This window comes from Eutrema salsugineum, unplaced genomic scaffold (assembly GCF_000478725.1).
Source record: "Eutrema salsugineum unplaced genomic scaffold, Eutsalg1_0 scaffold_8, whole genome shotgun sequence".
In the NCBI taxonomy this organism is placed as follows: Eukaryota; Viridiplantae; Streptophyta; class Magnoliopsida; order Brassicales; family Brassicaceae; genus Eutrema; species Eutrema salsugineum.
Genome location: NW_006256414.1, coordinates 5511645 through 5537067, shown reverse-complemented (window position 1 = coordinate 5537067; position 25423 = coordinate 5511645). Strand labels below are relative to the sequence as shown.

Genomic DNA, 25423 nt, shown 5'->3' with positions numbered 1-25423 from the left:
GGCTTCTTCTCTGCAAGATTTCTTGTACTTGAGGATTGGGGGATCAGTTTGGACATTGTACAGCTCTTCCTTCAGCAAGAAGAAGTGAATGTTCCTCTTTACTTGGACTGAGGGATTAGGCAGGAGAGTTTGGGCTGGCTCATTAATGAGAGACTTGAAGTTGTAAACTACCTTGGCACCAACTCTTCCTTGAAGGAAACCGATCTTACACAAATGGGCTTCATTAATCAGATCAAACCTTGTCTTGTTCTCCTTGAATCTGTACCCCTTGGCCTTCAAGATCTTTGTGACAACCCATCCATGAGTCAGCTTTGCATCCTGCTTTGTAGAACCCCAAATGCACTTTTTGTAGAACATCAAAGACCTTGCTAATTGAGAGGCAAGGCAAGGTGTGTAAGCATACCCTTCATAGGGATCCCCATCTTCATGAGTTGGCATCAGCTGTTTCAGCCCCACACCAAGGAGCATCAGATCACCTTTGTGAACTCTTCCAACATCAATTTTGAAGTAGAAGCTGTGAGAGAGAATCTTGTGTACATATCTCAGCACTGAATTCCTTATCCAAGAGGACTTAGCTGCTCCAGCGGTGTACTTCCCAGAAGCAATTGATCTCCAAAGAGCCTGAACATCTTTTTTTCTGAGATTGACCTGGTTGGAGAGAAGAACATTTCTAGGTGTAGAGAACCCAAAAATCTCATTCAATTCTCTGAATGACACTGAATAATCTTTTCCTTTCACAGTAAACTCTATGTGTTCAAGCCCATCCCCTTGAAGAATTCTTGAATCTCTTGGGTAGTACATAAAAGCTTCAAAAGAAGCCAAGAACTCTTGAGACTCCTCTTCATAAGCGATCTCTCTCATCTCCAAAAGTAATTCAATACCCATGTTCCCAAGCAAAGTTTTGACATCTTCATAGATGCCAATCTTCTTCAGAAAGTCCACATCAGGGAACCTCCCTTGCTGGATCTCTATCTGTTGAAACTTAGCCAGATAATCAGGTGTTTCTGGTTCAGTTTTCTTGATCCTCTTTGATCCCTCTTCAATGATGCCTTGGGAACCAACAGCTGAGCTGCTTGAGTCACTTTCGGTCTGTTCATCCTCAGATACCACAGCCAACTGTTTCCCTTTCTTCTTGGAACCAGAAGCAACCACCAAAGCTTTTCCTTCATGCCTTATCATTTTCGGCGCTTGATCACATTTTCCTTGCTTTGTGATTTTCTTTGCTCCTTGACCTTTTTCTCTTGGCTGTGAAGACTCTGAGACCAAACCCTTGCCCTTGGATGCAGTGCCCTTCTTCTTGGCTAGAGAGTTGGTTCTTTCAGTCATCTGCCAAAAAATTCTCAAAAACAATGTTAGCACAAGATCAAGTTTCACAAAGTTCTTCAAAATTTTGAAAAAAAGCAAGAATCGATTTCAAAAGCACATGAACAAGTTTCTCAAGCCAAGCATCAGTCCAATAAGTTCATAGCAATGCAAAAACAAGAGTGCAAAGCAAGGACTCAGCAAGAAACAAATTCATTTCTTTTCCATGAAAAATAGATTTTTTTCATGAATTAACTTGCAACAATTTTCAAAACTCAAGAGCAAGGAATTACCAACAAAGTGCTATGTTTTCCATGACTATCTAGCACCCTAGCATTTATAAAAATAATCCCAAGGTCTAAAACAACCTATCAAAATCGATTCCACAACTTGAAGTTCAAAAATCACCATTGAAGAACATGGAAAGAGATGACTTTTAACAAAGTGAATACCTTGGGATAATGATGCAACGAGTTCGAAATGCAATCAGGATGATGTTAACAACTCAAAAACGAGTTCAGAACACTTTGAATACACGAATTTGGTGGAGAAATGAGAGAGTTATGATGAAAACAATGGAGAGAAATGAGAGAAGAGGTGCAAACTCGTGATTTTGGTGAGGAAGAGAGAGTGTGGGACAGGGTCAAGCCTTTGGACTGGTGGTCAATAGATCTATTTTGACCAGTCAAGGCTTTGACCCTTCCTTTTCTTGTTGACCGGCCTTCTTTCTCTCCTTGTGCGACCTGGAAACGTCGGGACTGAGCCGCACGACCAACTCGGTGTAGAACAGGTTTTGGTTTTGTGCGACTTGGTCTACCTCTTTCTGTCCCGCATGCCCAAATCGCAGTAAAAACACTTCAGCACGGTTTGGTCTCTTCTCCATGCTGCGACCTGGTGTTATGTCCTGATGACCCGCATGACCAGGTAGGTGTGATTTGCGACTGCTGGTGCGACTCGGTCTTTCGTGTGTCCAGGTCGCATGACCAGGTCGCATACTTTCAGCATTTAGAGTCTCAGCTCCTCTTCATTTTGTGCGGCTTGGGACCTCTAGTAACCAGCTAGCATGACCAACACGGAGTGTTTTGCGAGTGTTAGTGCAGTACGGTCTTTCCTTTATCCAGGCCGCACAACCAACTCGCAAGCTTTGGGACTTAGGCCGTTCGGGGTCCTTCTTTCCTCTTTTTTTTTTATGCGGCCTGGGTTCACAAGCACCAGTTAGCACGACCAAGTAGGTGTGAATTGCGATCTTTTGTGCGACTTGGTCTTTCAAGTTTCCAGGTCGCATGACCAGGTCGCACAATTTGGCCCTTAGACGTATCTACGGTTCTTCGCATTGTGCGGCCTGTTCCTCTTCTGAACCCACTCGCACGCCCAGGTCGGTGTATTTTGCGAACCTTCCTGCGACCTGGGCTCCCTTTTTCTAGGCCGCACTCCTAAGCCGCATGATTTTGGGACTTAGTCGCTTCTGGTTTCTTCTTCTTTTTTTTTATGCGGCCTGGCTCTTGAGTACCACCTGGCATGACCAACACGGTGTGAATTGCGGATCATCGTGCGGCCTGGCTTCCTCTTATCTGACCCGCAGCACCAACTCGCACGATTTGTTCCTTAGGCACCTCGGCTTTTCTTCTCTTGGTGCGACCTGATTTCATTGCTCCCAGGTCACAGGACCAACCCGTTGTGAAATGCAAACCATCGTGCGGCCTAGCTTCCTCTTGTTTAGGTAGCACTCCTATCTCGCAGGATTCTGCACTTAGACACTTCGGGCTTCTTCTCCTGGTGTGATACTTGGTCCACTTGGTTCTTCTCGCACGCCCAGGCCGGTGTGAATTGCGAGTCTTCATGCGGCCTGGGCTCTTGGACACCAGCTAGCACAATCAACTCGCAGGCTTTTTCACTTAGTCACCTCGGCCTTTCTTCTCTTGTGTGCGGCCTGGTCCTTTGTGAATCAACCCGCAGACCCAACTCGGACTGAATTGCGAGTGTTCGTGCGTCTTGGTCCATGGCTTGACTGAGCCGCACTCCTACCTCGCATAGTTTGGGACTTAGACTCCTCAGGGTCCCCTCTTTTTATGTGCGGCCTGGTCTTCTTGCACCAGGTAGCATGACTAAACCGCTGTAGATTGCGAGTCCTGCTGCGAGTTGGTCTTTTCTTGATCCAAGCCGCACACCCAGGTAGCACTCTGGCGTCCTCCAACTTTTTCAGACCTTAAACACTTCTCTCAGCCCTCTTACATGCTCCATCCCATTTATCACTGAGCCATGGCCTCCAAAAATCACCTAAAACCTGAGACCAACTCACAAAACCCATCAAAAAGTTCTAAAACATAAAAGAAAAGAAAAGAAATCAAAAGAACTATGTACAAGGATAAGCTTGGGGTGTCTCCCAAGAGCACTTTGTTTAAAGTCTCTAAGTTTGACTTTGGAAACCTGTTTAGCAGGCTGGAGTTGGATCAAGAAGGGGAACTGATCTAGCTTCCTCCTTCCTCTGTGAGACCAGGTAGTGCTTGATTCTTTGGCCATTCACCACAAACTCTTGACCATTCTTGCCTTCTAACACCACAGCTCCATATGGCCTGACCTCAAGAACTTTAAATGGACCAGACCATCTAGACTTAAGTTTTCCAGGAAACAACTTAAGCCTAGAGTTGAACAGCAACACTAGATCACCTTCCTTGAACTCCCTTTTCAGAATCTTTTGGTCATGCAGAGCCTTGGTCTTTTCTTTATAAATCTTGGAGCTCTCAAAAGCCCCAAGCCTGATCTCTTCAAGTTCATGGAGTTGAATGAGCCTTTTCTCTTGAGCTGTTTTGATATCAAAGTTCAGCAACTTAACAGCCCACAAAGCTTTGTACTCCAGCTCAACAGGAAGGTGGCAGCTCTTCCCATATAGCAGATTGAAAGGTGATGTCCCAATTGGAGTTTTAAAGGCAGTTCTATAAGCCCACAATGCATCATCTAGCCTTTTGCTCTAATCTTTTCTGCTTGAGCTAACAGTTCTCTCAAGGATGGCCTTAATCTGTCTATTAGACATTTCAACCTGGCCACTAGTTTGAGGATGATAAGGAGTAGCTACTTTGTGTTTCACTCCATGCTTTCTCAGCAATCCTTCCAAAGTTTTGTTCACAAAATGAGATCCTCCATCAGAGATAACAACCCTGGGTACTCCAAATCTTGGGAAGATAGTGCTCTTGAACAACTTCACTACTACCTTGGAATCATTGGTAGGGGAAACCCATTTGGACACATAGTCCACAGCAACAAGGATGTACTGATTCCCATAAGATGAAATGAAAGGCCCCATAAAGTCAACTCCCCAGCAATCAAAGATTTCAACCTCTAGTATTGGGTTTTGAGGTATTCTCCTCTTTGAAATGTTCTCATGCCTCTGACAGGCATCACATGCTGAAACAACTAGCTAAGCATCTTTGAACATTGTGGGCCACCAAAACCCACTCTGAAGAACCTTGGCCACAGTCTTGAACGCTCCCATGTGACCCCCAAAAGCTGAACCATGACACTCTTGCAACACAGGTTGCATCTCCTCCTCAGCAAGACACCTTCTATACAGCTGATCTTTGTTCAGGACATACAAGTAGGGCTCATCCCAATGGTATCTTTGGACATCTCTGAAGAACTTCTTCCTGTGGTAAGCATCAAGTTCAGGTGGTTCTACTCTACAAGCAAGAAAGTTCACAATATGAGCAAACCAGGACATCCTCTTTTCTTGGATGCTATCCACTTCTTCAAACTCCAAATAAGAGTGGAGCACCATTAATGATTCTTCAGGAAGACTGTCATTAAGAGGGACTTCAGAGTCTACTCTCAACCTAGAGAGATGGTCTGCAGCTCCATTCTCTATACCCTTTTTGTCTTGTACTTCCATATCAAACTCCCGAAGTAGAAGAACCCATCTCAATAGTCTTGGCTTAGCTTCTTTCTTGGTCATCAGATACCTGAGGGCTGCATGATCAGTATATACAATGAATTTTGATCCCACCAAGTAGCTTCTGAATTTATCAAAGGCAAAGACTATTGCCAACATTTCCTTCTCAGTGGTAGCATACTTCTCTTGGGCAGAGTCAAGTGTTCTACTGGCATTGTAGATGACATGAAGCTTCTTATCCTTCCTCTGGCCAAGTACAGCTCCAACTGCAAAATCATATGCATCTGTTATAAACTCAAAAGGAAGGGACCAGTCTGGGGCTTAGACAATTGGTGCACTGACTAATGCATCCTTAATCATCTTGAAGGCCTCTTCACATTCAGCATCAAAGATGAAATCAACTTCTTTACACAACAGCCTTGTCAATGGCCTGGCTATTCTTGAGAAGTATTTGATAAATCTTCTGTAAAACCCTGCATGCCCATGTCCAAGGAAAATCCTTATCTCTTTGACTGAAGTGGGAGTTTGCAGATTCACCATCACTTCCACCTTTGCTCTGTTAACCTCTATGCCCTTCTCAGTTATCTTATGCCCAAGTACAATTCCTTCCTGCACCATGAAGTGGCATTTCTCCCAACTCAACACCAAGTTATGCTGCTCACATCTCTCCAAGACCTCTGACAAATTAGAGAGACAATCTGAGAAGAGCCATAGACACTAAAATTATCCATGAACACCTCCACCTTCTCTTCAATTATTTTAGAGAATATATGCATCATGCAACGTTGAAATGTGGCAGGGGCATTACAGAGACCAAAAGGCATTCGCCTGTATGCAAATGTGCCATAAGGGCAAGTGAATGTTGTTTTCTCTTGATCTCGGGATATATAGGGATTTGAAAGAACCCCAAGTACCCATCAAGAAAACAAAAGAATGGGTGGTTTGCAAGCCTCTCTAACATCTGATCAATGAAAGGCAAAGGAAAATGATCCTTTCTAGAGACTGCATTGAGCTTTCTATAATCTATACACATTCTGTGTCCTGTTACAGTCCTAGTAGCTATCAGCTCATCCTTCTCGTTTTTAACCACTGTGATCCCACCCTTCTTGGGCACAACATGAACAGGAGATACCCATCTTGAGTCAGAGATTGGGTAAATTATCCCTGCCTCAAGAAGTTTGAGTATCTCCTTCTTAACCACCTCCTTAAGGTTGGGGTTAAGACGTCGTTGATGCTCAATAGAGGAAATAGATTGGTCCTCTAGGTGTATCATGTGGGTGCATATGTCAGGAGAGATCCCTCTAATATCAGCCAAAGAGTATCCTATGGCTCTCCTGAACTTTCTTATCTCACTAAGCAATGCACTCTCTTGATGCTCTAATAAGCTATCATTGATGATTACTGGATATGTGGAGTTTAAGCCCAAGAATGCATACCTGAGCCCTGTTGGTAGAGGCTTGAGCTCAACAGGGCGTGCATCAGCCTCATTCCAATCCTTGTCCAAGCTGCATTGGCTCATTTCTGCTCCTTTGATAGCCAAGACCTCAGAGCCACTTTGTTCCAGTTCCAAAAACCTTGCCTCAGGACCAACTTCTCTAGCATTGTCCAAATACAACTTGTACCCTTCACTTTCTTCCGCTAAGAGCCCATTGTCTCCTTGTTCTTGAGTTAGAGTAGCTTGAAGAGGGTCCTCAGTATTCAGTTCCTCAAGCAACTCATCAGCCAACTGATCCATTGTCTCCACATAGAAACATTGACTTTCAATGGTGGGTTTCTTCATCGTCTCATTCACATCAAACTTGAGCTTCTCAGACCCAAGTTGAAGCTCTATTATCCCACCTCTCACGTCAATAATAGCTCCTGCTGTGGCCAGGAATGGCCTGCCCAAGATAAGAGGATCAACTGATTCCTCATCCACTTTCAGCACAACAAAATCAGTTGGAACCTCAAAACCACCAATCTTGACAGGTAGATCTTCCAACATACCAACAGGCAATCTAACTGATCTATCTGCAAGGATAAGAGAGATCCTTGCTGGTTTGAAGACTCTAAAGCCAAGCTTCTTTGCTATGGAGAATGGCATCAAGCTGACTGATGCTCCTAGATCACAAAGACATCCAGAAAATAGCAGAGGTCCAATGGCACAAGGGAGTGTGAAACTCCCTGGATCAGTCAACTTTCTTGGAATGGACTTCTTCTGAATGATAGCACTGCATTCATGACTTAGTACCACCATGCCTTGAAGTTCTTTAGTCTTGTTCAGAATGGCATCCTTCAAAAACTTACCCATCTTTGGCATCATTAAAAATGCATCAATGAGAGGCATAGTGAGTGGTGTCTCATTGAGTGCCTTCTCAAATACAGCTCTTGCCTTGTCTACAAGCTGCTTCTTAAATCTCCCTGGAAATGGGAGCTTGGGTTGGTATGGAGGTGGTGGCACATATATCTTTTCTGGTTCAGGTTCCTTTGCTACCTCTATACCCTTTTCTTTCTTTGATTTCTCAGCAACTTGATCATCTTTAAGGCTGCCTCCCCCTCAGTTTGATCATTGTCCTCAATGATCACATTGTTTTGATCAATACCAGGTAACTCCTTTCCACTCCTCAGTGTAATGGCCTTAGAATATTCCTTGGGGTTGGGTTCTGGTTTCCCAGGTAGGTGACCTTGGTTCCTTGAGCTTGAGGCCTGGTTCTACTTCAATTCCTTGATTTCCTATTGCATGGCTGCATTCTGGCTTGCAAATATCTGTTGACCCTGAAGTAGTTGTTGCAGAATACCAACCATATCTGACTCCATCTGTGGCTGCTGCTGAACCTTTGGTGGCTGAAACTGTTGTTGAACCGGCGCCTGCTGTTGGAACTGTGGTGGACCAAACCCTGGTGGTGCCTTTTGCTGCTGTGAACTGAAACCAGTACCCTAAAAATGATTGCTGTTGCTGACCAAAATCCTGATTCTGAGTAAACTGATTCTTGGTTTGAAAAGACTCTTGAAAGTTGTTCTTGGGAACAAAGTTCTTTGGAGCTTGAGAATTGGGATAGACCTGGTCTTGTGGGTTTGCTACATTGGGGTTCCTGTAAGAGAGGTTCTGATTTGCATTGTCATACTGATATCTCTGGAACCTCTGATTCCCAATGTAGTTAAGCCCCTCCTAGGTTAGACCTTCTTCACTTATGTTCTAAAAGATTTGAGAAGATTCCTCATACTCTCCTACAAAGTGCATTGGCTTTTGAGTGGTGAATTTCAACTTGTCCAATTCACTCCTCAGCTCCTTAACTTCTCTGCTGAGCCTCTGTTCTGAGCTTGAACCTTCAGATCTATTTGATCTGTCATAGTCTTCTCCATAAGTGTCATTGCTCATTGCTAAGTTCTCCACTAGCTCTAGAGCAGCATGAATCTCCTTACCCATAAAGTTCCCATTGGAAGCAGTATCCAGCTGGTTTCTAATCTTGGGAAGAGCTCCTCTATAAAGTGTGCTGAGAAGAGAAGCCTCACTAAACTCATGGTGTGGGCATTGGTTTGTGTAGCTCATGAATCTCTCATATGCTTCACCAAAACTCTCATTGTTGTGCCGAGTGAAGCTAGAGATTTGGTTTCTCAGTTTGCAGTTCTGGAGGTGGAGAAGAACTTAGATAGAAAGGCTTGCTTGCATTGCTCCCAGGTTTGAATGGAGCCTCTTGGAAGATTCTTCTCCCATTGGTGAGCTTTGTCACCCAGACTGAAGGGGAATAATCTTAGCTTGAAACTGTCTTCAGAAACTCCATTTATCTTTGTCAGATCACACACTTTATCAAATTGATCCAAGTGTTCCAATGGATCTTCCATTGCTAATCCATGGAACTTTGAGTTCTGGACCATATTCAACAAGGATGCCTTCGCTTCAAAGTTGTTGTTTTGCACAGGTGGTGCCTGAATTCCAGCTCCATACTGATGAGCATTGTCCCTGTCATTCTCTCCAACATAGACTTGTGGCTGCTCATATCTCCTTTGCTGGTGTTGGAAGGGTTGATGTTGGTGGTGCACCTGTTGTCTTTGCTGTACATTGACCTGATGCCTCTGCTGATGAGCTGGAGCTTGTCCCTGGTGGACATAAGCTTGCTGTTGATGCACCTGTTCCTGATGAACATTACCCTGATGTAACCCTTGACCAACTCCATTACCCTGAGCTTGTTGCTCCTGAACCGGTTGTTCTATATCCACCACATGCTCTCTTTGGTCTTCCATATCAGCCTGATCAAACTGTCTTCCACGCCTGTTCCTTCTCCTCCTTGGTACCAAAAGATTAATGTTGTCGTTTAAGGGGAAAGGTGGACCACAGCTTCTTGATCTGGACCTAGTGTTCATGCACCTGAAATCACAACCAGAACCTGAAAGGAATCAGTAAAAACAAAAAAGAAAGCACTTGATCTCAAGAACAGATCAGAGCTTAATGCTAAACACTAAACAACCCGGCAACAGCGCCAATTGATAGACAAGACTTTTGAGGGTCTCAGGCTATCAATCCCCTTGTCAAAGTAGCACAAAGAGGTTATCAATCCAATAATGTGGTGATAGACACTAAGCTATGTGATCAGTTTCTCAATTCAAGTAAACAGGTGAGGTTTTGATTGGCTAATGACAACTACAAACTTAAAACAGGATTAATGACTAAAGGAGAATTAAACAATGACAAGTGATATGAATATGATATGATGGAAGCATGAGATTCTAGACATGATAGTTGGCTAGGGTGCTTTGGTGCTAAACTAGGAATGCTAATGACAATGATGAGACATGATTCAAATGATTAAGAACTCTAATCTAGGTTAATCCTCTCATGAAGGTATTAACCCCTACACTAATCCATTTTCAAACCAAATCATCATTTGTGAAATATGAATCAGTATGCATTAATAAACAGTTCTAAATGATCATTCAAGCAAATAACAATACATCATCATGCACCAAATGCTTAAACCTCTAATAAAGCTCTTTCAGGAATTTCATCAAACACTATTGGTGCATGAAATTCTCAGAATCTAGATCTCAAGTGATGTGCAAGGATCTAGCCTAGAGAACAGCTGTTTAGAGAGATGAATCAATGAATCTAACCCTAAGCACTCCTAATCTAACACTTCAGCACCCTAACCTACACATCTAGAACCTCATTAAGGTGACTACTCACTAATCATATTAATCTCTCTTAAACCTTTGCAAGTTTAGAAGATTGGCATGATTAATGATGAGGAATGGAGATGGAGATGATAGATTAAGAAGAAAACAACTTTAAACACAAAGATCTCTCAAACTCTTCTGATTAAACACTCAAAAATCGATATTTGTCTTCTTAAGTGGAGTCTTTTCACAAAAGAGGCAAGAGACAAAGGTAATAAAGTTTTTTTTTTTGTTTTGGGAAAAAACCCTAAAAACTATTAATATGTCTGTAAAAACGAACCAGGTCAGCCCTGAATAAACTGGGTCCTGACCCGGCTTTAGTGGATAAGGTGACGAATGTGCGAGTTGGTCAAGAGTCTCCCAGGTCGCATGCCCAAGTCGCACAGGTGAAGAAACGGTCTTGTGAGCCTTAAGTCACTTAGTCTCAGCCGCACGCCCAAGTAGATGTGTTTTGCGAGTCTTTGTGCGGCTTAATCTTTTTTCTTCTTCAACTCGCATAATCAAGGCGAAATCTGGGGAAGCTATGTGTGCGACTTGGTCATCCCTTAGTCCCAAGCCGCATGCCCAAGTCGCACAACCAAGGAGAGGAACTTGAACGAGATAAAACCTTGTAAACTCAGCCGCATCACTCTCTCGGTGTGAATTGCGGATCTTCGTGCGGCTTGGTCTCCATTACTCCTTAACTCGCACGACCATGCAGCAGGGACCTTCAGGGATGTGTGCGGCTTGGTCTCCATTACTCCCAGTTCGCAGGCTCAAGTCGGTGTAGATTGCGAGTCTTCGTGCGGCTTAGTTCCAAGCGCGGCCAACTCGCATGCCTAAGTCGCACGGTTGTGGACTTAGCATTTTTCTTGCCCTAAAGTTTCAGACCTTATGTAGTGATAGTTTATTCGCACTTCTCAACTCGCAGCTCAACCTCCAGGCATTCATCTTCAGGCGTTGCGAGTTATCCAAGTCGCAAGACTATCTCGCAGCATTCAGGGCTCCTCGGACCACTTCACATTCAGCAGAGAGTAACTTCCAGGATACTGGTCTAAACGGTGTAATTCCAGTTTCAGTGGACAGAAGACTCATACATATTAAACTTTGATGACGGGCTCGAGCTCAGGCGACGTCGGTAAAGGCTCCGTTCCGCCAGTTCTTTGACGCGCGTTGCTTTGGTCTTTTATCAGCTCCGAGACATGCACTGCGTCCGATCGCCGTAACTTTCCGCTCACAACTCAAATGAGACGATCTCAAGTGTACTGGAAACTAGACTCAACCCTCTTGATTCTTGATGAAGACTCCGAAAGGTGAATCGCATTGCAGGTCCTTCGTCCCACGCGATCAAAGTGAGGGTTTTGTCTGCGCTAAACCATCTGTCCGAGTTGTTGCACACGAATGAAGGTTCCTCCACGATCCCAGTTCCAAGTTGCTCCCAAAAGTCTTCAAATGACCTGAGAACACTCCAAAAATTCAGGACACTCTAGGACCTAATGCAAATCCTAGACAAATCTAGAACCAAGGACAAAATCTAACAAAACTAGCTAAATGTATGCATGAGACTCAATCTTTGGACAAAAATGCAATCCTAAATATGACAAATTATGAATATATCAGGCTTCCAATATATCAAGCAGCATGAATCTCCTTACCCAGAAAGTTCCCATTGGAAGCAGTATCCAGCTGGTTTCTAATCTTGGGAAGAGCTCCTCTATAAAGTGTGCTGAGAAGAGAAGCCTCACTAAACCCATGGTGTGGGCATTGGTTTGTGTAGCTCCTGAATCTCTCATATGCTTCACCAAAACTCTCATTGTTGTGCTGAGTGAAGCTAGAGATTTGGTTTCTCAGTTTTGCAGTTCTGGAGGTGGAGAAGAACTTAGATAGAAAGGCTTGCTTGCATTGCTCCCAGGTTTGAATGGAGCCTCTTGCAAGATTCTTCTCCCATTGGTGAGCTTTGTCACCCAGACTGAAGGGGAATAATCTTAGCTTGAAACTGTTTTCAGAAACTCCATTTATCTTTGTCAGGTCACACACTTTATCAAATTGATCCAAGTGTTCCAATGGATCTTCCATTGCTAATCCATGGAACTTTGAGTTCTGTACCATATTCAACAAGGATGCATTCGCTTCAAAGTTGTTGTTTTTCACAGGTGGTGCCTGAATTCCAGCTCCATACTGATGAGCATTGGCCCTGTCATTCTCTCCAACATAGACTTGTGGCTGCTCATATCTCCTTTGCTGGTGTTGGAAGGGTTGATGTTGGTGGTGCACCTGTTGTCTTTGCTGTACATTGGCTTGATGCCTCTGCTGATGAGCTGGAGATTGTCCCTGGTGGACATAAGCTTGCTGTTGATGCACCTGTTCCTGATGAACATTACCCTGATGTAACCCTTGACCAACTCCATTACCAGCTCCATTACCCTGAGCCTGTTGCTCCTGAACCGGTTGTTCTATATCCACCACATGCTCTCTTTGGTCTTCCATATGAGCTTGATCAATCTGTCTTCCACGCCTGTCCCTTCTCCTCCTTGGTACCAAAAGATTAATGTTGTCGTTTAAGGGGAAAGGTGGACCACAGCTTCTTGATCTGGACCTAGTGTTCATGCACATGAAATCACAACCAGAACTTGAAAGGAATCAGTAAAAACAAAAAAGAAAGCAATTGATCTCAAGAACAGATCAGAGTTTAATGCTAAACACTCCACAACCCGGTAACGGCGCCAATTGATAGACAAGACTTTTGAGGGTCTCAGGGCTATCAATTCCCTTGTCAAAGTAGCACAAAGAGGTTATCAATCCAAGAATGTGGTGATAGACACTAAGCTATGTGATCAGTTTCTCAATTCAAGTAAACAGGTGAGGTTTTGATTGGCTAATGACAACTACAAACTTAAAACATGATTAATGACTAAAGGAGAATTAAACTATGACAAGTGATATGAATATGATATGATGGAATCATGAGATTCTAGACATGATAGTTGGCTAGGGTGCTTTGGTGCTAAACTGGGAATGCTAATGACAATGATGAGACATGATTCAAATGATTAAGAACTCTAATCTAGGTTAATCCTCTCATGAAGGTATTAACCCCTACACTAATCCATTTTCAAACCAAATCATCATTTGTGAAATATGAATCAGTATGCATTAATAAACAGTTCTAAATGATCATTCAAGCAAATAACAATACATCATCATGCAGCAAATGCTTAAACCTCTAATACAGCTCTTTCAGGAATTTCATCAAACACTTTTGGTGCATGAAATTCCTAGAATCTAGATCTCAAGTGATGTGCAAGGATCTAGCCTAGAGAACAGCTGTTTAGAGAGATGAATCAATGAATCAAGCCCTAAGCACTCCTAATCTAACATTTCAGCACCCTAACCTACACATCTAGAACCTCATTAAGGTGACTACTCACTAATCATACTAATCTCTCTTAAACCTTTGGAAGTTGAGAAGATTGGCATGATTAATGATGAGGAATGGAGATGGAGATAATAGATTCAGAAGAAAACAACTTTAAACACAAAGATCTCTCAAACTCTTCTGATTAAACACTCAAAAATCGATATTTCTCTTCTTAAGTGGAGTCTTTTCACAAAAGAGGCAAGAGACAAAGGGAATAAAGCTTTTTTTTTTTTTGGGAAAAAAACCCTAAAAACTATTTATATGTCTCTAAAAACGAACCGGGTCAGCCCGGAACAAACCGGATCCTGACCCGGCTTTAGTGGATAAGGTGACGAATGTGCGAGTTGGTCAAGAGTCTCCCAGGTCGCATGCCCAAGTCGCACAGGTGAAGAAACGGTCTTGTGAGCCTTAAGTCACTTAGTCTCAGCCGCACCCCCATGTAGATGTGTTTTGCGAGTCTTTGTGCGGCTTAATCTTTTTTCTTCTTCAACTCGCATGATCAAGGCGAAATCTGGGGAAGGTATGTGTGCGACTTGGTCATCCCTTAGTCCCAAGCCGCATGCCCAAGTTGCACAACCAAGGAGAGGAACTTGAACGAGATAAAACCTTGTAAACTCAGCCGCATCACTCTCTCGGTGGGAATTGCGGATCTTCGTGCGGCTTGGTCTCCATTACTCCTTAACTCGCACGACCATGCAGCAGGAACCTTCAGGGATGTGTGCGGCTTGGTTTCCATTACTCCCAGGTCGCAGGCTCAAGTCGGTGTAGATTGCGAGTCTTCGTGCGGCTTAGTTCCAAGCGCGGCCAACTCGCATGCCTAAGTCGCACGGTTGTGGACTTAGCATTTTTCTTGCCCGGAAGCTTCAGACCTTATCTAGTGATAGCTTACCCGCACTTCTCAACTCGCAGCTCAACCTCCAGGCATTCATCTTCAGGCGTTGCGAGTTAACCAAGTCGCAAGACTATCTCGCAGCATTCAGAGCTCCTCGGACCACTTCACATTCAGCAGAGAGTAACTTCGAGGATACTGGTCTAAACGGTGTAATTCAAGTTTCAGTGGACAGAAGACTCATACATATTAAACTTTGATGAAGGGCTCGAGCTCAGGCGACGTCGGTAAAGGCTCCGTTCCGCCAGTTCTTTGACGCGCGTTGCTTTGGTCTTTTATCAGCTCCGAGACATGCACTGCGTCCGATCGCCGTAACTTTCAGCTCACACCTCCAAATGGGACGATATCAAGTGTACTGGAAACTAGACTCGACCCTCTTGATTCTTGATGAAGACTCCGAAAGGTGAATCGCATTGCAGGTCCTTCGTCCCACGCGATCAAAGTGAGGGTTTTGTCTGCGCTAAACCATCTGCCCGAGTTGTTGCACACGGGTGAGGGTTCCTCCACGATCCCAGCGCCAAGTTGCTCCCAAAATTCTTCAAATGACCTGAGAACACTCCAAAAATGCAAGACACTCTAGGACCTAATGCAATCCTAGACAAAGCTAGAACCAAGGACAAACTCTAACAAAACTAGCTAAATGTATGCATGAGACTCAATCTTTGGACAAAAATGCAATCCTAAATATGACAAATTATGAATATATCAACTCTCCCACACTTTTTCTTTGCTTGTACTCAAGCAAAAATAGCAAATGAGAGAAAGAGGTTGTATGCATTGGGAGTTCATATTCCTTAACGAGAGAGTGTATCACTAAAAGAGTTCAAGGCTCACTGTCCTAGTTGCTAAATCTAAGATGCAATGCAAACAAGATTTCTATACTTGATTGATCAAATCAAAGATAAATCTTAAATCTGGCCCATCGTTATAAATTCTTAATCCAAGAACTATACACAAATTTGTGAGTGTGGAATTTAGCAACCACAACCCTCTATACTCCGTCCTTTTCATGGGCTTTTTCTTATAAAAGGTAAATAGACGTAAAAAATGCTTTGTGTGGAAAATGGTCTACTCTTAGATTTGATCAGAACTTGATAGAATCATGGAACCGATGGGAACAAAGGACGAGGTACAAATCGAGGTTCAGGACGGAGCACAAGACCAAGTGGCCGACATAAGTGAAGATCAGGTCGGGGAACAAGACCACTTGGCCGACCTAAATGAAGTCCTGACCGTGCCAACCAGAATGACCAGGTCGCGTACCAAAATGCTTACAGGAGCGATCCAACGAGTTCTCACCAATCTGAGGAGTCAAGGCCGAGCTGCCGACCCAACACCCGTTCATAAAAAAAAAGCGAAGGAAAGGAGGTGTTTATGCGAAGCCTTTAGATGGCGTTGGAGACTTGCTGGTGATTACTGGATATAAGATTGTCGTTGACCGCGATGCAGCTTTTTGTTTTCAGTCTTACCACGTTTTGCCATGTTTTCTTAATAGAACATGTGTCTTTGACATGTGTTGATCTAAATTTGTCTTAGGCTTTTAATGGGCATTGTAACACTCTTGTGTGAACTAGATTTCTCATATGTGGCCTGGCCTACGAAGCTCAAAAAAAATATAATTTGATTAAATTGGAAATAATATTCGGAGTTTGGCCAGATTAATAATCAGCTCAAATGTAAGATTCAGCCTATCAAGTTATTTGCGAACCAGCTAAGTGTCACCTGTCACGTGCGACCTGGCGAGCTCCGAGATATCCGGTCAAAGTAAAAGATATTCCACTAACAGCTTGGGGTCATTGCCGAGATCACGGAGACGGTGTAACACGAAGTGGCCCGAGATACACGGAGACAGTTCAAATCTTGAAGAGAAGTATAAAAAGAGGTCGAGTCACACGAAATCAACAACTTTTTATTTCCGAAAAACCCTAGAAAAATAGTTGATTTTTGTTCTTTTTCTCTTCGAGTAAATTAATACAAATCTAGTTTTTTCAAATACATTTCTATACTTGATTGATCAAAGATAAATCTTAAATCTGGCCCATCGTTATAAATTCTTAATCCAAGAACTATACACAAATTTTTGAGTGTGGAATTTAGCAACCACAACCCTCTATACTCTGTCCTTTTCATGGGCTTTTTCTTATAAAAGGTAAATAGACGTAAAAAATGCTTTGTGTGGGAAATGGTGTACTCTTAGATCTGATCAGAACTTGATAGAATCATGGAACCGATGGGAACAAAGGACGAGGTACAAATCGAGGTTCAGGACGGAGCACAAGACCAAGTGGCCGACATAAGTGAAGATCAGGTCGGGGAACAAGACCAATTGGCCGACCTAAATGAAATCCTGGCCGTGCCAACCAGACCAATGACCAGGTCGCGTACCAAAATGCTTACAGGAGCCATCCTACGAGTTCTCACCAATCTGAGGAGTCAAGGCCGAGCTGCCGACCCAACACCCGTTCATAAAGCCATGACCATCATCATGTACTCCGGTCCGAACTGACCTGGTTGGGGTGTTGTTTTAATACTCTTTTTCCTTACATTCGGTTTTGTCTCTCTGGGTTTTCTGAATGGGGTTTTCACGAGGTTAAGGCACACCCATCTCACGACCATGGTTCGATTCGCAGCCAAGTATAACAACTAGGAGCTCAAGAGTCTAGCGAGAGGATGCGAAGGGTCAGCCGGAAGTCCGATCGTTATTCAACGTATCTTTTATTTTCATTTATTATCTTTAATTCTCTATGTAAGACCGATGGTCTCCTTTTGCCTCTATATAAAGGCATCGATGTACTCAGACTTATCATCACTTATCTTTTAATAAAATTTATCTTTGAGTTTTCTCTTTTGTTCTCTAAGAACTTATCGATATTTTTGTGGTTAGCCATTGATCGTTTTTGGTTTATCAAGTAGTTCCATCCTACTTGACGCAGCCTTCGTTTACAAAGAGTGAGAGAGAGATTGTAGTCATATCTGGGGCTTAGAGAATTTCGGGATTTGTCTCACACCCTAACATCCGATATCGCAACCCCTTGTTCAGCTTTGTCCATCCCCTCGTTTTCGATATTTTCTTTGGAATTGGGCCTAAGGATATTCGAGCTTATACTCACGCCTTAGCATCTCTTCCACCGAAGCGGTCTGGACTCAAGGATCTATCAACCTCTACCGAGCCAAGTGTGTGACATTTCTAAGACAGACTCTTATCAAGTGGTATCAGAGCCACGCACTTGCGAATTCGGTACTATCTTTCTTTGTCTTCTAAAATTCAGTCTTTTCTCATCTTTCTCTTGTAAATCGTCTTAAAAAAAAAAGGAAAGTACAAAAGTCAAAAAAGAAAAAACGATCCGAATTCTTTTCTTTCTATCTATTCTTCTTGTCTCTTAAACTTCCAACTTGCTTGATTCACCGTTTCGATTAAGGCTTAAATCGATTTGTCGATTTAGTTTGCTTAGAACCAGAGAGAAACTCTAGTGTGTTGTGAGGTCATTAAGAGAGTGAGTGAACAAAGAGAGAAACACTTGTGTGGAATTTGTTTACTAACGTATTTGTTCAATTTTGCGAGGTACTTGTATGTCATCCGACTTCTCCGTGGATGACTTTGAGTTCTATACATTCCGTGACGGTAATCATGTGCGTTGGTATAGTTCCAAGGAGATGGAGGCCAAGCTTAACCAAATCACCGAAATGATGGAGCGCATGAGCCAACGTATGGAAAGGCTTGAAAGTCAGCCGAGGCCGGCGGAGGGGAACGATCAAAACCGTGAGGAGCCTATGCACATCCGCCGAGATCGGAACCAAGAACCTGAGATCGACAATCCCTTCTACGATGATAACCATTCATCTGGTAGTAGTCGAGTGAGACCGCGAGGCAACCGAACATTCCGAGGACGAGCTGGAGGAATCCGTGACCGAGTAAACGCCATGCCCGCGAGAAACCCAAACGCCCGTTATGAAGGTGGACGACCACAGCAGCGATATGAAGCCGAACCGGCTAGAAGCCGAAACGACAACGACCTTGGAGGTATGAAGCTCCGGATCCCAGCGTTCTACGGCAAGAGCGACCCGGACGCCTTCCTGGAATGGGAAAAGAAGGTCGACATCATCTTTGGATGTCAAGATCTTCCGAAGAGGAAGAAGATAAACCTAGCTGCTTCAGAGTTCAATGGTTACACAATCGATTGGTGGGATCAGATCGTGATTAGCAGAAGAAGGAATGTAGAACGACCTATTGAAACCTGGGAAGAAATAGCTACTTTGATGAGGCAACGGTTCGTGCCCGCGCACTATCATCGCGAGCTGCATACCAAGCTCAGACGACTTACTCAAGGAACCAAGTCTGTAGAAGACTATCACCAGGAAATGAAGAGGCTTATGATCAAAGCCGATGTCTTTGAACCAGAGGACGCCACGATGGCGAGGTTTTTAAGTGGGTTAAACCGAGATCTACAAGACCGAATGGAGCTACAAGAGTATCAAGACATGCATGAGATGTTACACAAGGCGATTCTCTTGGAACAACAACTCAGACGCAAGGGAACAAGTAGGTTCACCGTCGGATCCAATTCGCGGCCAGCCTACCGAGAAGACAAAGCTGTCTATCCTACGCGGCCGAAGATGGAAACCAAGCCCGGTCAACATTCCGCCGACTTCAAAGGCAAACCCGAGGTCACTTCAGCCCGGACTCGCGATATCGAGTGTTTAAATCCAGGGGCAAGGGACACTATGCGAATAAGTGCCCGAACCAGAGAGCTAAGATCCTTCTAGACACTGGTGAGGTCGTATCCGAAGCAGAAAGTGAAGCCGAGCCGAAATATGACGAGGAACCTGAAGAAGAATATGCGGCCGGAGGAGAGCTACTAGTAGTCCGGTGAATGCTGGTTTCACAAGAACCGGTCCGAGAAGAGGATCAGAGGGAAAAGCTTTTCCACACGCGGTGCTTGGTCATGGGGAAGACCTGCAGCATGGTCATTGATGGAGGGAGCTGTACGAATGTAGCAAGCCAGAGCATGGTGGAGAAGTTAAGAATGCAAACCATAAAGCATCCGCATCCATACAACCTCCGATGGCTCAACAACCAAAAACAGCTCAAAGTCACCAAGCAGGTCACCGTGCCCTTTAAGATTGGACGGTATGAAGATGAAGTGGTATGCGGCGTCCTACCCATGGAAGCTGGACACATTTTGTTGGGACGGCCTTGGCAGTTCGACCGGAAAGCAGTCCATGACGAATTCACCAACAAACACTCGTTTGAACACCAAGGACAGAAGGTCGTATTGGCACCTCTATCTCCACGCGAGGTTTACCTGGATCAAATCCAACTGGAAAGAAGTAGTAAAGGCAAAGCTACCATGAGTGACCCCCTAAACACATCCACCACTAAAAATGAGAGTGCTACTTCGAGTGAACCACCTCAAAAGGCCTTAAACACCCAACCCGTGAGAAGAGAGACTCTTTTCGTGAGGCCAAGAGAGATTAAACAGGCAATGCTTGAGAATCAGCCTTTCATTTTGCTCATGTTTAAGTCCGCTTTGGCTAGCACTTCTAATACCGAGCCGGAACTTCCGAGCAGAATTTCTTGGGTTTTTCAGAAATACGCTGACGTCTTTCCCGAAGACAATCCAGGAGGACTACCACCGATCCGAGGTATTGAACACCAGATCGACCTCGTACCCGGAGCATCCTTACCCAACCGGCCTGCGTACCGCACCAATCCGACCGAAACCAAGGAGTTACAGCGCCAAGTCGATGAATTGATGGCCAAAGGCTACATCCGCGAAAGTCTGAGTCCCTGTGTTGTACATGTACTCCTGGTGTCAAAGAAGGATGGAACTTGGCGAATGTGTGTGGATTGCCGAGCTATCAATAACATCACGGTAAAGTATCGCCACCCCATCCCGCGCTTAGATGACATGCTAGATGAACTCTACGGGTCTAGTGTCTTTACGAAAATAGATCTGAAAAGTGGTTACCATCAGATCCGAATGAAGGAAGGAGATGAATGGAAGACCGCGTTCAAAACCAAACATGGTTTGTATGAATGGCTGGTCATGCCGTTCGGCCTAACGAATGCGCCTAGTACTTTTATGCGGTTAATGAACCATGTGCTTAGGTCTTTTATAGGTGTCTTTGTAGTTGTCTATTTTGATGACATCCTGATCTACAGTAAGAGTCTAGAGGAACATGTGAACCACCTAAAACAAGTGTTAGAAGTCCGTAGGAAGGAACGCTTATTTGGAAATTTTTAAAAGTGTTATTTTTGTACGGATAACGTGGTGTTTCTAGGCTCTGTTGTCAGTTCACAGGGCATACAGGTGGACGAGGAGAAAATCAAAGCTATCCGAGACTGGCCAAGTCCTAAGACAGTTGGAGAAGTTCGCAGCTTCCACGGTCTGGCTGGGTTTTACCGCCGGTTTGTCCGAGACTTCAGCACCATTGCAGCCCCTCTCACAGAAGTCATCAAGAAAGACGTTGGATTCAAATGGGAACAAGCTCAGGAAGATGCGTTCAAAACCCTTAAGCACCGGCTTACACACGCACCTCTACTATCTTTGCCCGATTTTCTCAAGACCTTTGAGATAGAGTGTGATGCATCCGGAGTGGGAATTGGAACCGTGCTCATGCAGGAGAAGCGACCAATCGCTTACTTTAGCGAAAAACTTGGAGGAGCTACGCTTAATTATCCGACCTACGACAAGGAACTCTACGCGTTAGTTCGTGCCCTACAGACGTGGCAACATTACTTGTGGCCAAAAGAGTTCGTGATCCATACCGACCACCAGTCCTTGAAGCATCTCAAGGGACAGCAGAAACTGAACAAGCGACATGCGAGATGGGTCGAGTTTATCGAGACCTTTCCTTATGTGATTCAGTACAAGCAAGGAAAAGAGAATGTTGTGGCGGACGCCTTGTCTCGGCATTATACCCTGATCTCTACGCTTGATGCCAAGATACTTGGGTTTGAAATGATCAAAGAAGCCTACGCAACCGATCCTGATTTCCAAGAGGCTTATCTCGCCTGTTCTAAGTTTGCCCATGGCAAATATTATCAGAGTGATGGTTACTTGTTTTATGAACATAAACTTTGTATACCTAACACTTCTATGCGTGACTTGATTGTCAGGGAGGCACACGGAGGAGGCTTGATGGGACATTTTGGGGTCCTTAAGACGCTAAGTGTGGTCCAAGACCATTTCTACTTGCCGCACCTCAGAAAGGACGTGGAGTGAATTTGCCATAGGTGCACGGTTTGCAAACTTGCCAAAGGCCGCAGCCAAGGCGCAGGCATGTACACTCCATTACCCATCCCAACCGAGCCATGGACCGACATCTCAATGGACTTTGTCCTCGGGTTACCAAGGACCCGCCGAGGTAAGGATTCTATCTTTGTCATAGTAGATAGGTTCTCCAAGATGGCACATTTTGTTCCTTGCCACAAAACCGACGATGCTTCCAACATAGCCGACCTATTCTTTAGAGAAATCGCTCGTTTTCATGGAGTCCCTATAACTATTGTGTCAGACCGAGATACTAAGTTTCTTAGTTACTTTTGGAAGACTCTGTGGGCTAAGTTAGGAACTAAATTGTGTTTTTCCACAACTTGTCACCCTCAGACCGACGGTCAAACGGAAGTGGTCAATAGGACCTTGTCAGCTTTTTTGAGATTGGTCATTAAAAAGAACCTTAGAACTTGGGAGGATTGTTTACCTCATGCTGAGTTTCCTTATAACCGAGCTATTCATTCTACCACTTTGTTTTCACCATTTCAGTTATCTTATGGTTTTAATCCTCTTACCCCTTTGGATCTAACCTCTTTACCAATGACTGAGGGTGAAAACATGGACGGGAAAAAGAAAGCAGACTTAGTGAAGAAGATGCACGAAAAAGCAAGGCAAAACATCGAAAGGAAAACGGAGCAATTCAAGAAGTACGTCGACAAAGGAAAGACTAAAAAGATGTTCGAGCCCAGAGATCAAGTTTGGATCTACCTAAGAAAAGAGAGGTTTCCGGAAGAAAGAAAGTCTAAGTTGATGCCAAGAGTGGACGGACCATTCACTATCCTAGAGCGGATCAACAACAACTCTTACAAGATCGATCTCCAAGGTAAGTACTCAGTCAGTTCAAGTTTCAATATTGCTGATATCATTCCTTTTCACGCAGATGAAGCAGACTTGAGGACAAGTCCTTTTCAAGAGGGGGGGGGGGATGATAGAATCATGGAACCGATGGGAACAAAGGACGAGGTACAAATCGAGGTTCAGGACGGAGCACAAGACCAAGTGGCCGACCTAAGTGAAGATCAGGTCGGGGAACAAGACTAATTGGCCGACCTAAATGAAGTTCTGGCCGTGCCAACCGGACCAATGACCAGGTCGCGTACCAAAAGCTTACAGGAGCGATCCAACGAGTTCTCACCGATCTGAGGAGTCAAGGCCGAGCTGCCGACCCAACACCCGTTCATAAAGCCATGACCATCATCATGTACTCCGGTCCGAACTGACCTGGTTGGGGTGTTGTTTTAATACTCTTTTTCCTTACATTCGGTTTTGTCCCACTGGGTTTTCCGAATGGGATTTTAACGAGGTTAAGGCACACCCATCTCACGACCATGGTTCGATTCGTGGCCAAGTATAACGGCTAGGAGCTCAAGAGTCTAGCGAGAGGATGCGAAGGGTCAGCCGGAAGTCCGATAGTTATTCAACGTATCTTTTATTTTCATTTATTATCTTTAATTCTCTATGTAAGACCGATGGTCTCCTTTTGCCTCTATATAAAGGCATCGATGTACTCAGACTTATCATCACTTATCTTTTAGTAAAATTTCTCTTTGAGTTTTCTCTTTTGTTCTCTAAGAACTTATCGATATTTTGGTGGTTAGCCATTGATCGTTTTTGGTTTATCAAGTAGTTCCATCCTGCTTGACGCAGCTTTCGTTTACAAAGAGTGAGAGAGAGATTGTAGTCATATCTGGGGCTTAGGGAATTTTGGGACTTGTCTCACACCCTAACATCCGATATCGCAACCCCTTGTTCATCTTTGTCCATCCCTTCGTTTTCGATATTTTCTTTGGAATTGGGCATAAGAATATTCGAGCTTATACTCACGCCTTAGCATCTCTTCCACCGAAGCGGTCTGGACTCAAGGATCTATCAACCTCTACCGAGCCAAGTGTGTGACATTTCTAGGACAGTCTCTTATCAGAACTTAACAATTAAAGTAATTTATTTCTTTTTGTGGTCAATTAACTTGTAACACGTTATAAATAATCACACATTATTGTTAATATGTTCTATGTCAATACTTTACAAATATCACACAACATGTTAAAAATTATTAGATGGCACATTAACAAGTATGAAATATATTATTAACTCGTTAACAAATATCAGATGTTTTTGTTAGCTCATTAAGAAGTATTATGTATTACTGTTATTGCACTAATAAGTAGTTTTGGGCGTTTAGATATCCGATCGGGGTTTCAGGTTTATGATTTTAAACCCATTTGGGTATTTTAGAATTTTAGTTTGGGTTTGGTTTATATCCGATTGGGTTAGGTTGAGTTTTGATATCCAAAAAATTATAAAAAAATCAAATGTAAATTGGTAAAATTTAAATAAAATTTGACAAAACCTAACGAATATAACTAAAAATATTCATATATTTTGGTTATTTTGGGTCTTTCAATCATAGTATAAAAATAACTCATATCTTTAGATTAATAATTGTAATTTTAGATTATAAGTCTAAATATAACTAATATTTTAAGTATATAACTATATTTCAAATATTTCGGATACCTATTTAATTCTCGGTTCGAGTTTGGGTTTGGTTTCGATTCTTCAAATTTTGGAATCTAAGATCTATTCGGGTATTTTACCAGTTTCGGATCAGATTCGGTTCCTCTTTTTTGGGTCAGTTTCGGTTCAATATTTCAGGTGCTGATATTATGTCCAGGACTACTAATAAATATCGACTTTATTTTCTGGACATGAATAGGATCGCCAACTTTTGGCTGAACAGTTCCAGTGAAGGTTGCTGAACAGTACCACTGGTACACTCTTGAACAGTTCTAGTGAATCAAAGATCTGGACCGTGATTTTGAGAGTATTCATCTTTATAATAATAATGCTTCCCCTTGTCTTGACTTGTTTGTGACAATTCAAAAACCGTTGGCTTCTGCTTGAGATCCATCAAGAAAAACAAAAAGACAAGTGGTTTGATTCTGTTTTCTTATCTAGAAAAATAATATGGTTTGGCTCGTATTCTCTAGGGAGCAGCAATTGTTTTTTTTTTTTGAATTACCAAGAGGTTTGAATAAAAAGTCTGTAATCCTTTCGAATCCGAAACTATTGCATGTAAGATAATTTCATCCCAAGTATCATTCGATGGTATGATCTTTAGGCTTTGCTTACGACACGTGGTATCCATTGTTAAAACCAACTTGTTGGTTCTTCTTTACATTGTGCTTATTAGTCCGAAGTGCAATAATGCTTCATTTTAAATCTATGATATTTACCTATCTACTGGATTTTGAATCACGAAATTAATAAATTAAATAATAATAGACTAAGGGCTTGACTGGTTTAAACGCAGCGGTTGCGGTTGCGAGTGCGGGAATTTGCAGAAGCGAACGATTGCGGTTATAAGCGTTATTCAGCGGTTTGCACGACTGGTTAAATTTTTTAAGACGGATCCGTTTGCGGGATAATTTTGACTGGCAAACCAGCGATTGTTTTAGCGGTTAAACATAAAATAACTAAAATAAACATCATATATAATTTAAAAAAAAAACAGAAAACTATAT

The 25423-nt window shown here is 43.3% G+C and overlaps 2 non-coding genes across 2 annotated transcripts; both read left to right on the top strand.

Moving 5' to 3' along the window:
* The first annotated feature begins 8679 nt into the window (after positions 1 to 8679).
* Positions 8680 to 8786, top strand: LOC112082244. The gene has a single exon (XR_002896897.1). It is a non-coding gene; the product is annotated as a small nucleolar RNA R71 (small nucleolar RNA).
* A 3276-nt stretch (positions 8787 to 12062) lies between these two features.
* On the top strand, positions 12063 to 12169 carry LOC112082549. Its single transcript, XR_002897221.1, has one exon. It is a non-coding gene; the product is annotated as a small nucleolar RNA R71 (small nucleolar RNA).
* Positions 12170 to 25423: the final 13254 nt, after the last annotated feature.